The sequence below is a fragment of the Gopherus evgoodei genome, chromosome 6, assembly GCF_007399415.2.
Source record: "Gopherus evgoodei ecotype Sinaloan lineage chromosome 6, rGopEvg1_v1.p, whole genome shotgun sequence".
Classification (NCBI taxonomy): Eukaryota; Metazoa; Chordata; order Testudines; family Testudinidae; genus Gopherus; species Gopherus evgoodei.
In genome coordinates, this window is record NC_044327.1 from 14,521,036 (window position 1) to 14,533,558 (window position 12,523).

The window sequence follows — 12,523 nt, forward strand, 5'->3', positions numbered from 1 at the left end:
TAAAGGTGTGGGAGAACAAAGATCAGGTGACCTCCTGGCCCAGGAAAGAGACAAAGACCAGAAAGGAGGGGCTGGAGAGGGTCAGCTGGGGCTGGCTGGGGAGGAGGAGTGAGTGCAGATGGGGTAGTCTGCCTCTCTGGGCCCCAGAATGGACCTGGTTGAGGGGTCCCATTCTCTGTACCTACAAGCTCTGTTTTAGACCATGTTCCTATCATCCAATAAACCTCTGTTTTACTGGCTGCATGAGAGTCATGTCTGACTGCGAAGTGAAGTTGGGGTGTAGGACCCTCTGGCTTCCCCAGGACCCCGCCTGGGCGGACTCACTGTGGGAAGTGCACAGAGGGGCAGAGGATGCTGAATGCTCCAAAGAGAGACCCAGGAGGTGAAGCTGTGTGAGCTTCTTGCCGTGAAGACAGTCTGCTCCAAGGGAGAGGAGGCTCCCCAAAGTCCTGACTGGCTTTGTGGGGAGCAGGTCCAGAGTATCTCCCGGGGACTCCGTGACAACTGGTGGCAGTGGTGGGATGTATTGCATCCCATGAATGGTGCATTTTGCAGTAAGTGATTGGGGAGCAGTAAAATAAAGGGGGGATAATGATGACCAGATGTGCTGAAGGCTCAAAGAGGGACAGTTTCAGGAGGCAATTAACCTCTGGGAGTGTGTGACCAGCGAGAAGGACTGTTGGAGTAATGGGGTCCACCTGAGGATTGCAGCGAGCAGTATCTGGGGCAGAGGAGATTGCTGCTCGATCCTGGGAAAGAGAAGGACTTTTGCAGTAACAGGGTTCCCCTGGGGATTGCAGCGAGCAGTCCCAGGGGTGGAGGAGTCTGCAGCTCGACCCTGGCAAAGAGGTGGTGACCATGAGAAGGGCTGGCACAGTAGGGGTTCTCCCTGGAAACCACGGGGGAGCCAAGAGCACACAGGCCTGTGAGTTCTGAGAGACTTTGGAATGGTGAAGTGATGGCCTATCACCATCTCCTTGAGAAGGACATTGTAACCTTGTGCAAAAAGAAAGGGTTCCGCATTGGGAAGTTGACCAAGGCACAGTTAATCGTGCAGCTGGAGGACGAGGACTGCTCTAAGGAGCAGATTCCTGACCCAGAGGGGGCTATAGGAGGATCTGGGAGCAGCTGGAGCAGCAGCCAGGCATCCTCAAGAGTCTGGTCCCCAACCAGATGAGAGTTTTCACAATCGGGTTCCCCATCAGGGGATCGGAGACGAATGGGATTGGAACAGAGTCTGAGAGGGCGAGAGGACCGTGAGGGACAGCGAGAGCCCGAGACCTCTGCCTTCTTCAATGAATGGGTAATTGTTCAGTATTTCTTGTTATCTTCCTAATTCAGTGTACATGGCCACAGGCATGTTTATAGAAATTTTTAGATGTTAATTAATTTTGGTTTCACTCAATTGAAACAATGTAATTCTTTGTAATACAGCTCTGATCGATTTCAGTTGCACCTGTGAACACTCAAGAGTGTCTACACTGCAGTTAAAAACTACGAGATGATAGGGTCCCAGAGCTTGGGCTGCAGCCTGAGCCAAAATGTCTACACCACAGTAATACAGCCTCTTAAGCCCAAGGTACAGGCCAACTGTGGGAGTTTAATGGCAGTGTAGACATGCTCTCGGTATATCTACAAATCTGGCCCCAGCTGTCTCACACTGGGCATCCAGAAAATTTCGAAAATATAATTAGTAGCCACCTGTGAAAAGTTATGTTTAAATGACTTGCCCAACATCACACATAATGTATGTGGCAGAGGCAGAGATAGAATCCAATTCTCCAGCATACAGTTGGGTGGGAAAGGGTCCCTCAAATATTTGAGAGTTCAAAATTTGTTCCCATCTCAGATCAGGAAGAAAAGTGAAAAATCTCAAATATTCAGAAACTTGAAAAACTGGGATTAGTGGTGGTGATTGTTCAGGTCAATCCAGATGTTTCATTTTGGTTTCAACTTTTTTTCCTTGTTGTAACATTTTTTAGTCTAATTGACTTAAATTTCTATAAAATTCATTTTGAATTGAAAAACTAGAATTTTTCATTTGTGAAATACCCAAATGGAATGTTCTGACAATATCATTTTTTCAACTTTGTTTAAGTTGGGAGATTTACCAAATTAAAGACTGCATCATAATTTGGCCTCCTTGTGCCTATGGATCAGGAGGTGCAGCAAGTGCTCTCAGCTGGGGGAGGGAAAGGAGGCAGATGAAGTGTCTTTAAAGGTCCCTTGCACCTTCCTGCTCTAGGGGTTGGAGAGACCTCAAGCATAATTTCAATAGACCTGGGGGGCCTGTAAGTTACAGTAGCCTCTCTAGCTGTCCTATGGTCTGCAGCACTTCCCAGATTCTCCTCAGCAATGTGGGCTGTGGCCCCATCCCAACACATTCTATACACCAGGACTTGGGGGTACCATGGAGAACAACCTTCTAGCTCTCTCCACGTGTCTGCTCCAAGGGAATCCTCCATTATGCTGATCTGGCCCTTTTACCCAGTGTGGAGGTGCCACAGTGGGGGTATATGTAGTTATGCATCTAAACTGTCAAATCTTTGGGGCAGGGAGGCTGTTTCTATATGTGTATGCAGTTCCCAGCACAACAGGACCCTCAGTCCTGACTGTTGCTTTTGGACACTGTAGTTGTTTGTAACACTAGCAACAAGTTTGATCAAAATGGGAAATGTGCCTGGAATGCAAAGTTTGGATAGGGATCTGTGGTTGAGGGAAAGTGGAGGGGGTGGAGATTTGGGAGTCAGGCTCAGCTCTGGGGGGCAGGGGTGGAGAAGCAGCAGCAGCAGCCCTTAATAAAACCAAGAGCAACATGACAAAATAAATGCATATCTGTGCAGGAGCAGAAATAAAAACTAGAATCCACCCCACTAGCCACTTCCCAAAGACACAGCAAATAAAACAGCTCCAGTGGCTCCCGGTCACTGGTACCAAGCTTCCCTATTATTCCCTCACACAGCATAGACTGAAATGAAACAAAACTGCTTTGCTTCTCTTCTGGAAGGATAGCACAGATGTCCTCTGGTGGTGTCTATTGAAGCCACAACATACATCCTATTGCTCATCTAGATGACAAATGCCTGTGCCCTATGAGTTAAAAACAGGCGAATGAATAGATTGTTTTTTTCTGGATTGCTTTACAATATATGTTCCTTGCTCAAGAGAGACAAATAAATGAGATCTTGGTGTTGCTCATTGTGAAGCCGGCAAGTAAAATACAGAATAATGTGTGTCTCTTTTTAATTACATTTTTACGGTAAGATAAGGTGCTTGGATCCCCACAGTAGTGAGGATTAGATAAGTACCTAGACTGATAGAATGCTGACCCTCAGTTAGGTGGAACGATGACATTTTATAGCAGCTGAAGATCTGTCCCTTAAAATCTACTTCAAGTACTCCACAATGGTCTGATCCAGCAAAGGAATGCGAGAGAGATTTAGTTAGATAATAGGAAAAACTTTTAACTATAAAGGATAGTTACATACTGGAACAGGTTACCTAGGAAACATGTGACGTCTCCATCACTGGAGGATTTTAAGAACAGGTTAGACAACCGTCTGTCAAGGATGGTCTAGGTATAATTGGTCCTGCCCCAGCATAGGAGGATGGACTAAATGACCTCAGCCGAGGAGGCTGGTCCCTTCCAGCCCTACATTTTTATAATTCTGTGTGCTGAGTTTTGCTCTTGGGAATTGTCTCATTAAAGTCAATGATACTGTTCACATGAGTAAAATTAAGTAGGTGCATAAAGTGCTAACAGGATTTGGGCAGAAATCTGCTGTTTGAGAAGAGATGTAGTTTCCCATAAAATGATACGAGTTTGCAATATATTTTTAAAATTGTTTAGCTTTGCTTAGGGAGGTTTTAGTGAAGCCATTTTAATCTCCATTAAAAAGCACTGAAAAAGAGAGAAGCAGTACATTTAAGACTGAAAGAGGAGAATAATGCACATATTGTGTAAGTATAACAAACAAAAATGTTTCTCCAAGTAAAGTGTCGCTGAGATAAATATTGCCATGCTGACTAGATTCCTGGAGCAGAGACTCGAGAGATTCAGAAAATTGTAGTAAGTTTCTCCATGTATGATCATCCCTATTCAGAGCAGTTAAACACATGCTTTATTTTAAAATTAAGCTCAGACTTAAGTGCTTTGCTGAACTGAGCCCATGGTTAAGAACGCAATGGCATTTGCTTTTATACAAAGTGTTTTGTACTTCGCTAGTACACAAAGAAAGGAAACTAAGCACTAATAGTGGAGTCCCTGCAGCAAATGGATCAGCCATTATGCACTTAACAATACAGGCATTCCCAAGCAGCCTGGGATATTCAGATCTGTTTTGTTGAGAAGGAAAGTGCTCCAGAACACTGCGGTTGCCATCTGTTCTTTTTGGAAAGTGGCACGAGATCTTTAGGTATCATCTGGACACATACCAGAAATGGGCAGCTGGGATCTTGTTTTAACGTATTATTCAAAAAATGGCACGCTTAATGTTCCAGAACTTTCCTGTACCAAGGAGTAGTGTCAGCATTCTGTATGACTCCAAAATCCAGTGTGGAACTTGAATCGCTGATCTTCTGTTGCAGAATCAAAAGTAGGCCTTTTGACACCTTTATTTTCTAGTTGCACACCATGAACTACAGTCAGAACTGGGTTAAATTCTACAGTTCACCACCACAGACAAGAAATGTTTTGCAAAATTTCATGATAATTTGGCCTAGGACAAACATTACAATGTATCCTGAACAAACATGGTCGCATTTTGCTCCATGACTTGAGCTGAAAAACAGTGTTAAGAGCTAGTAAAGTAATTTTCAATCTAAATTCTCCCTCCTATGACTAGCTTCTGGAGATGGTAACCTATGCATCTGACTACTGGCCTGATCCAAAATCCCTTTGGTGGGCTTTGGCTCAGACCCTAAGTCTAGGGTGACCAGGTTTTCAGCCAGAACACGCAGTCAAAAAGGGACCCTGGCTGCTTGGGTCAGCACCGCTGACCAGGCCGTTAAAAATCTGGTCAGCAGTGCTGCAGGGCTAAGGCAGGTTAGTCCCTACTTGTCCTGGCAGGCACCGCGCTGCACCTCGGAAGTGGCCAGCGGATCTGGCTCCTAGGTGTGAGGGCAACAGGCTCTGTGCACTGCCCCCACCTTGAGCACCAGCTCCACACTCCCATTGGTGGGGGACTGGGAGGGTGGCGCCTCTGGGCGAAAGTGGCATGTGGAGCCTCCTGGCCCCCTGCCTAGGACCCAGGACCTGCTGGCCATTTCAATGGCACAGCACAGTGCCAGGACAGGCTGCCTGCTTTAGCCCCACTGTGCTGCTGACCGGGAGCCGCTGGAGGTAAGCCCAAGCCCAAGCCCCAGCCCTGAGCCCCTCCTAAACTCAAAGCTCCCTCCTACATCCCAAACCCCTCATCCTCAGCCCCACCCCAGAGCCTGCACCTCCACCTGGAGCCCTTACCCCCCCCCCGCACCCCAACCCCTTCCCCAGCCCAGAACTCCCTCCCACACCCTGAACCCCTCATCCCCAGCCCCACCCCAGAGCCCGCACCTCCACCTGGAGCCCTTACCCCCCCTGCACCCCAACCCCCTCCCGCAGCCCAGACCTCCCTCCCACACCCTGAACCCCTCATCCCCTCTTGCAGCCCCCTCCTACACTCCAAATCCCTCAGCCACACCCTCAGCCTAGAGCCCCCTCCCACACTCCACCCCCCTGCCCCAGCTCAGTGAGGGTGGGGGAGAGTGAGCCACCGAGGGAGGGAGAATGTAGTAACGGGGGGCAGGGCCTTGGGGAAGGAGCAGGGCCTCAGGGAATGGGTGGGGGTAGGGTGTTCAGTTTCGTGTGACTAGAATGTTGGCAACCCTACCTAAGTCCCTGGCTCCATCCCAGACCTGCCACCAGGTTCTCTGGGCATCCCATTAGCAGACTGGAGTCAAGGGCCTCCAAACAGACCAGATTGCTTACATATTGGGTAATGATTACAACCACAGGTGAGAAGATCCCTAATAAGGTTTTGGTGCTGGCTTATATTTTCCTCTGGCTCGGGCCTACAAAACCTAAAAAGTTTGAGGTTGCATGTTTCTTCCACAGGATAAGGAAGAGAGTTCACAGGTAGAAATGACAGTTACGTGTTGAAATCACCTCCATAACTACCATAACGAGAACAACTTGAGGATGAAACATTGGTCTCTGGTTTTGTCAGCTGAAGTATTGTTTTCCACACAACTGTAACGGCCCAGTCCTGAAGTTCTTCTTCACTTTATAGAAAGGCTCTTTGGGTAAATTAAGGCCCCACGTCCTGTGGATTCCCTTCTGGGATGGGCAGAAAGAGGTAGTACCCTTCTGTAGTATCATTTATCCCTTTGCTCAGGCCCTGTGCAGCTGAGGATGGTCAGGGATGTGTGCATGGGAAGAAGTGGGTTGGGGAGTAGATGTGCTTCACTAAACCAAGTGTGGAGGTTTAGTATGGAGGAACTTTGCTGTTGCAGCGGAGGGATAGCTCAGTGGTTTGAGCATGGGCCTGCTAAACCCAGGGTTGTGAGCTCAGTCCTTGAGGGGGCCATTTAGGGAACTGTAGTAAAAATCTGTCTGGAGACTGGTCCTGCTTTGAGCAGCCAGTTAGACTAGATGACCTCCTGAGGTCCCTTCCAACCCTGATATTCTATAATTCAGGGGGAAGATCTGGTGTCCCATGAATAAGGGGGGGAACTCTTCTGTCTCATGATATAAGAGTGGATGCTTAGGGAGGGACAAGAGTAAGTCCTCTTTAGTAAGGCCAGGCTAGATTGCTAGCATGAAACAATAGATCAGGGTTGGACCTGCAGCTAGGGAGTCGTTGTGTTTTCTTTCTGGTTATCATAGCATAGTTTACTTTCTTAGGGTATGGCTACACTTGCAGCTGTACAGCACTGCTGCGGGAGTGCTCCTGCGGCAGTGCTTTGAAGTGCGAGTGTGGTCGCAGAGCCAGCGCTGGGGGAGAGCTCTCCCAAAGCTGCAGGTACTCCATCTCCCCATGGGGATTAGCTTACAGCGCTGGGGCACTGTTTACACTGGCGCTTTACAGAGCGGTAACTTGCTGCGCTCAGGGGGGCATTTTTTCACACCCCTAAGCGAGAAAGTTGCAGTGCTGTAAAGCACCAGTGTAGCCAAGGCCTTAGTAGGAATGTGAATTGCTGAGGAAAAGCCCTTGCAGACTGTGGTTCTTTCCCCACTGAGTCATTCCTCCTGTTTACATCCCACCCCAGAGTCACAGCAGCAGAGTCTCAAGCAATGGGCCAATTTGAGGAGTGGCCACAGAGGCAGTGTGGAGGCACAGGGTTACCACATGGATGGCCCTGGTCTGGTCTGGATTCCCCGAGACCCACAAGTATTGAGAACTGAAACCCATGCTCGTACCCTAGGGGAGAGAGAACCCCACACACCAAGTGAAACAAAGGGGATCCTCTGGGAATTTGCATTCCCTGCACAGGTTTTATCTGCACAGGGGATGAATTGGGCCTATGTTACAGATGAGTTGCCCATGGCATTGAGCTGATCTGCCGTGACAGGGTTATGTGTGAGTGCTCTAGCTTGTAATGAGATGATAGACTGAATGGGAAAGGCTAACGTTAGCATGTCATTAAAACATGAACTCTTAACATGATAAACTATAAAGGCTTCCTCTAAGTCCTGTGCTACTGTATGTTGGATCAAAGTCCACTGAGAATTTTCATTTGTGGACTGTCGATGAGGTATGTCTGTTGTGCCAATGCAGGTGTCGAGTACAAGCACTGAGCTGCAAATCCTTATAACATTTTTAGCCCTATGAGTGGAAAAAGGCAAAGTTTTGCTCACAGCTAAATAAAATTGGGTCCACTTTTGCACACTGGTGGGTTTGGAATAAAACATATGCAAAATATTGGCATGCAAAACTTCCATTTCCTCTTTTTAAAAAAAGGCAAAAACATATACAGAAATAGTCACAAGACCCCACTAGGGGTGAGGGAAATGAGGGGGGAATTGCTCGGTTGCATGAAACTGAGTGGAGGGCAGTGGCACTGAATACCGGCACTATTTTCCACAGGCGGTGGTGAGTTTTAGCTGCTCTCTCACTCCTAAGGGTAACAAAGGCATAGAGAGCCCAGCTGCTGCCTGTGTCCTGAAGCTACCCGAGGCCTGTACGCCATTAGCCTGTTTAGTGCGATAGTACTTTGCCAAAGTTATTGCCAATAGCACGGGAAAGTGTCCTGCCTTGGAGGAAGGAATAAGGCCGCCATCCCTAGAAACCTTCAGGGCATGATTACAGACTAACTACATGGAAGTTGAAGGGACATCCCTGTATACATTTAAAAAAAAATGGCACCATATGCCCCCTGCATCCCCTGCCTAAATCTAGAGGGGAATGAAAAGCAGATAGCAATGCTACTCTCTCTATTTTGCCATTACCTCTTCCAGTATGAATAAATTAATGAAAATTCTATACCTGCGTCCTACTAAATTTGGGGGCACCATCAGTACGTCATTGTAATAGGAAATACATTTACACACTTACCCACGATTCCTTCCCCTGCATCAGGCTTACCTGTGTTCGAGTGCTTTATTCTCATGTGGAATGTCCCACTCTTTTTTTTTTAAACTATTTTGGTAAGCTTTTCAACATTATAGACCAACACATAATATCCACATATATTCTTTGCACCCTGTTTCTTCTTCCTTATATTGTGTATATATAAACAAGAACCCCCCAATAAATGAAAGCTAATACATGAAAATCCCAATAGCTACATATTTTGTTCAGCATTGAAATAACTAATATAATCTGCCTCCTGCATTTAGGTTGCCTACATTAGCCATGCCAGTTTATTCTAATAATAATTTTATTCTACATTCATGGCAAATGAGCTTCTATTGTTTCACATACATTTCATAGCTGATCAATATGTTAGAGATGCCAGTTGGTCTCTTTGCTGCTAGCAAGTGCTGAGTATGTCTTTGGAAGTGGAGCAAGGAGGGTGGGGGCAGCACCGGCCTGTTCCTTTTAGACCAAATGGGAGTTTTTTATGGACAATAATCAGATTAATTATCATATCTGCTGAACACAATCAAAAGTGTTTGGAACCAAGAGCAGAAGTTGTGGTGTTCTTAAATAAAATTGATTCATTGCCTGAGATTCAGATTGAATTATTCAGTAACTTAATTAAATAGAAAGCACTATATTCTAATATGAACATCTGGGGTTCGATGCTGCAGTCCTATGCAGGCAAAGCTTTCCGGGGAATGTTGTCTGCATACAGACTGCATGTTATCTACATGAGGTGTTGAGAGATTGTAGCAGTGTGGTCACTCTACTCTGGCACAGAAAGGGTTAAAAGCCAGCCCTGGGAGAGGACTGGGGCTGAGAGCCAATCAGGAAGAGGCTGGAGGCAGCCAATCAGAGCTGGCCAAATGGGTATAAAAGAGGGCAGAGCAGGTTGTGTAGTCAGTCTCTCTCCAGCCTGGGGAGGGGGGGGGGAGTTAGCTGCCTGAAAGAAGAAAAAGGTACCTTAGACAGTGCAGTGCTGGGGAAGTGCCAACTTGGCAAGCCCCTAGGCAGAGGCCTTGCTGTCAGGGCAGGAGGAGGTACGAGGGTTGTGGGGAAGCAGCAAGGGGAGGCAGAGGCAACAGATCCAACTCCCTGGCTGATGATGAGTGGCCATTCCAGACTGCAGTTTGCCCCTGAGGGCAATGGCTAGATGAAGACTGGCAGGGGGTCACTGAGTTGAGGTGGGCTTAGGGGATTGGGGCTCCTTGGGGAAGGGAGGACCCTGAGTGTGGAGGCACTGCTCCAGGGCAGTACCCAAGAGAAGGGGTACCGGGGGTCCGTAGGGATGTAGGGCCTGAAGTACAATGGTGGAGATTGACAAGGAATCAGGTACTAGGAGGGAGACACCAGCTGGTGCTCTGAGGCTGGAATGAGCTAATTCCCAGACTGACCAGCAGGAGGTGTCAAAGTGGTGAATGCCTTCTGTGCTACAGAGATCAGCAGCCCAGAAAGAGTCAACTGATGTTTGTTTGTGACAAGGATTTCAAACCCATGAAACTGTATAGCTAAAGCACCAAATATTGTCAGTTCATTCTCTTGGCTTCCTACTCATCTCCCCCCTTTCTCTCCAACACAGATATCCATTCACTTTCTTCCCTTAATTCAAGGATTTAAGAATCTGCACCAGTCACCTATACTTTATGAAAGAAGTCAACAGCTCTTCAGTGTCAGACAAATCATTGTGTGAGCCCTGGAGACTCTGAACAATGTACTCTCTATCACATTCAGTCACACCCCACAGTAAGTATCCACTATCTAACCACTGAAGTAGGGTGGGTTGTTTTTTTTTTTTTTGAAAGGCAGAAAGCTTCTGTTATTAGAGTGACACTGATTAACTGCCTCTTAATGCAAGGCACTTAGGAAAGAATGTTGCAGAAACCATTGCAAAGAGGCCCCATGAGTCAGAAACCTCCTTATGGGGTCAATCATGAGTTCTCTCACGCACCTGCACAAAGGAATAGGGATGTATGAGATGCCTCCTTACTCCCTGGCTTGAGCACAGGGGCTGTGGGTCAGGGAGGGGGGCATGAAAGGTGGGGCTGAAACTCTCCTTCCCTAGCTCTGAGTGGATAGGCAGATTTCCTGTATCTCTTCCCTCCCAACATACTGACCAGCACAGGTGAGCCAGAGCATTGGGGGAAATAACATGCATCATGTATAGAACTAGGGTGACCATATTTCCCTATCTTGAATATGGGACACCTGGTAAAATTATTCGTATTCAAGTGAGTTCAATGGCAATCAATCAGAACTATGCAGTACAGACCTTCAAATTAACATTAAGTTGACTGAGCCCCTGTTAAAAAGAAATATTGAGTAGTTGGATTCTTTTTATCTGCACCTTCTTATCTTTAAGGCTATAGGGTTCACATGGGGAGGGGTGACATACACGTACCCCTCTCTCACGGCAGGTGACTGACCAACTGACCTGACCCTGCCTGCCCAGTGCTCTCTGCCCTCCGTGCCTGGCTGGGCCCCTGAAATGGACCCACCTCTCCTGGTGCCACATTTTCCTGAGGCAACACGTTGGGGAGGGCCATGCAGGTTCACTGCCCCGGCCCAGATTTCTGCCAGGGTTCACACCAGAACATGGCCAGCAGCAGCCTTTCGGCACTGTTAGGGAGGGGAGCTGCTTCCAGCTGCAGGAGTGCAGGGGAGGGATGACTGTGTCTTTGCAGAGCTCATCTCTTCTCCCACACCCCCACCCCACGTGGCTGGAAGCAACTTGTCCGTTCCTGCCCACACAGTGTTGAAAGGCAGCTAACACTTCCAGGTTGCTGATGGCCACTGACATAACCCAGCTGCTTCTGGCAACAGCACGGGCAGGAAGGGGCTAAGCCCTAAGGATGCATTGTGCACCAGGGCCCAGGGAACCTGACTGCAGGAGCTTCAGTGAACCCAGCCAGAGAGGTAGCTCAGCAGGGTATGGTGTCTACAGGGTGGAGCAGGACCCAGGACAGGGGGGAGAAGGGTGAAGAGGGTACTAAGCCCCTGCCCCAGAGCTGCTTTGGAGGCTACAGGGTCAGGGTGGGAACAGACTGGAAATTGCTTTCCCCTTGCCACTCCAGAGCTTAGCTGAGGGGCAGAGTGGCCTCCCATGCCAGTGCTGTGCGAGGCTTTGGCACATGCAGGGCTTTGCTCCTCCTGGCCAGCACCCCAGGCTGGAGGATCGTGGGCTTTCCTGGGGCACCAGCCCAGCCAGAGGCAGCAGGGGGAAGGAAGGAGGCAGCTGGCCAGGCTGTTGGTGAGCTGAGCACTCTGACCAGGGGCTGGTTCTCTGCACAGCTCTGGGAGTGGGATGTTCCCTGCCTAGGGGTTGGGGGGAGGGGATACGGAGGAGCAGGCAGGCAAAGGGGCAAAGCAGGAAGAGGACAGTGAGAGGGGGAGCACATAAAGGGCTGATGGGTGGGCAGTAGAGGCGACACGTAACTGGCCTCCACCTGTCGCCTGCCCAAACTCACCAGCCACTGCAGCTTGCAGTGCGTAGCCAGTGCCGGCTGGAAATGGGAAGGGAGAAAGGGGCTCTGCTGGCCGAGAGCTGGCACACAATAGGGGCTGTGCTGACGGACCTGCAGGGGGAGTAACTGGCCCTGCATGCTGCATCTTTGCCCCTTCACAGCCTTGCACACTCACCCCCATTGTTTGCCACAGGATTCCCCCCCAATCACTGCTGGTGGGTGGATGCGTGGCTGGTAAGCAGGGATCTGGCCAGCAGCAGGACCCGCCAGTACTGATGCAGGGGAGACAAAAACACAGGACAATTTGCCATTTTAAGAAAAAATTGAAACACCTACAGGAGGGCTTAAATACAGGACTGTCCCTTTAAAAATGGGATGTCTGGTCACCCTATATAGAACTGGAGAAGGCTGTTTCATGCCCTTGCTCTAGAGAAGAGGAGAACGAGACACTAGAGTGTGAGTATGAGAGTCGGACTCTTGTACCTGGTCTGTTCCTAGAGTATT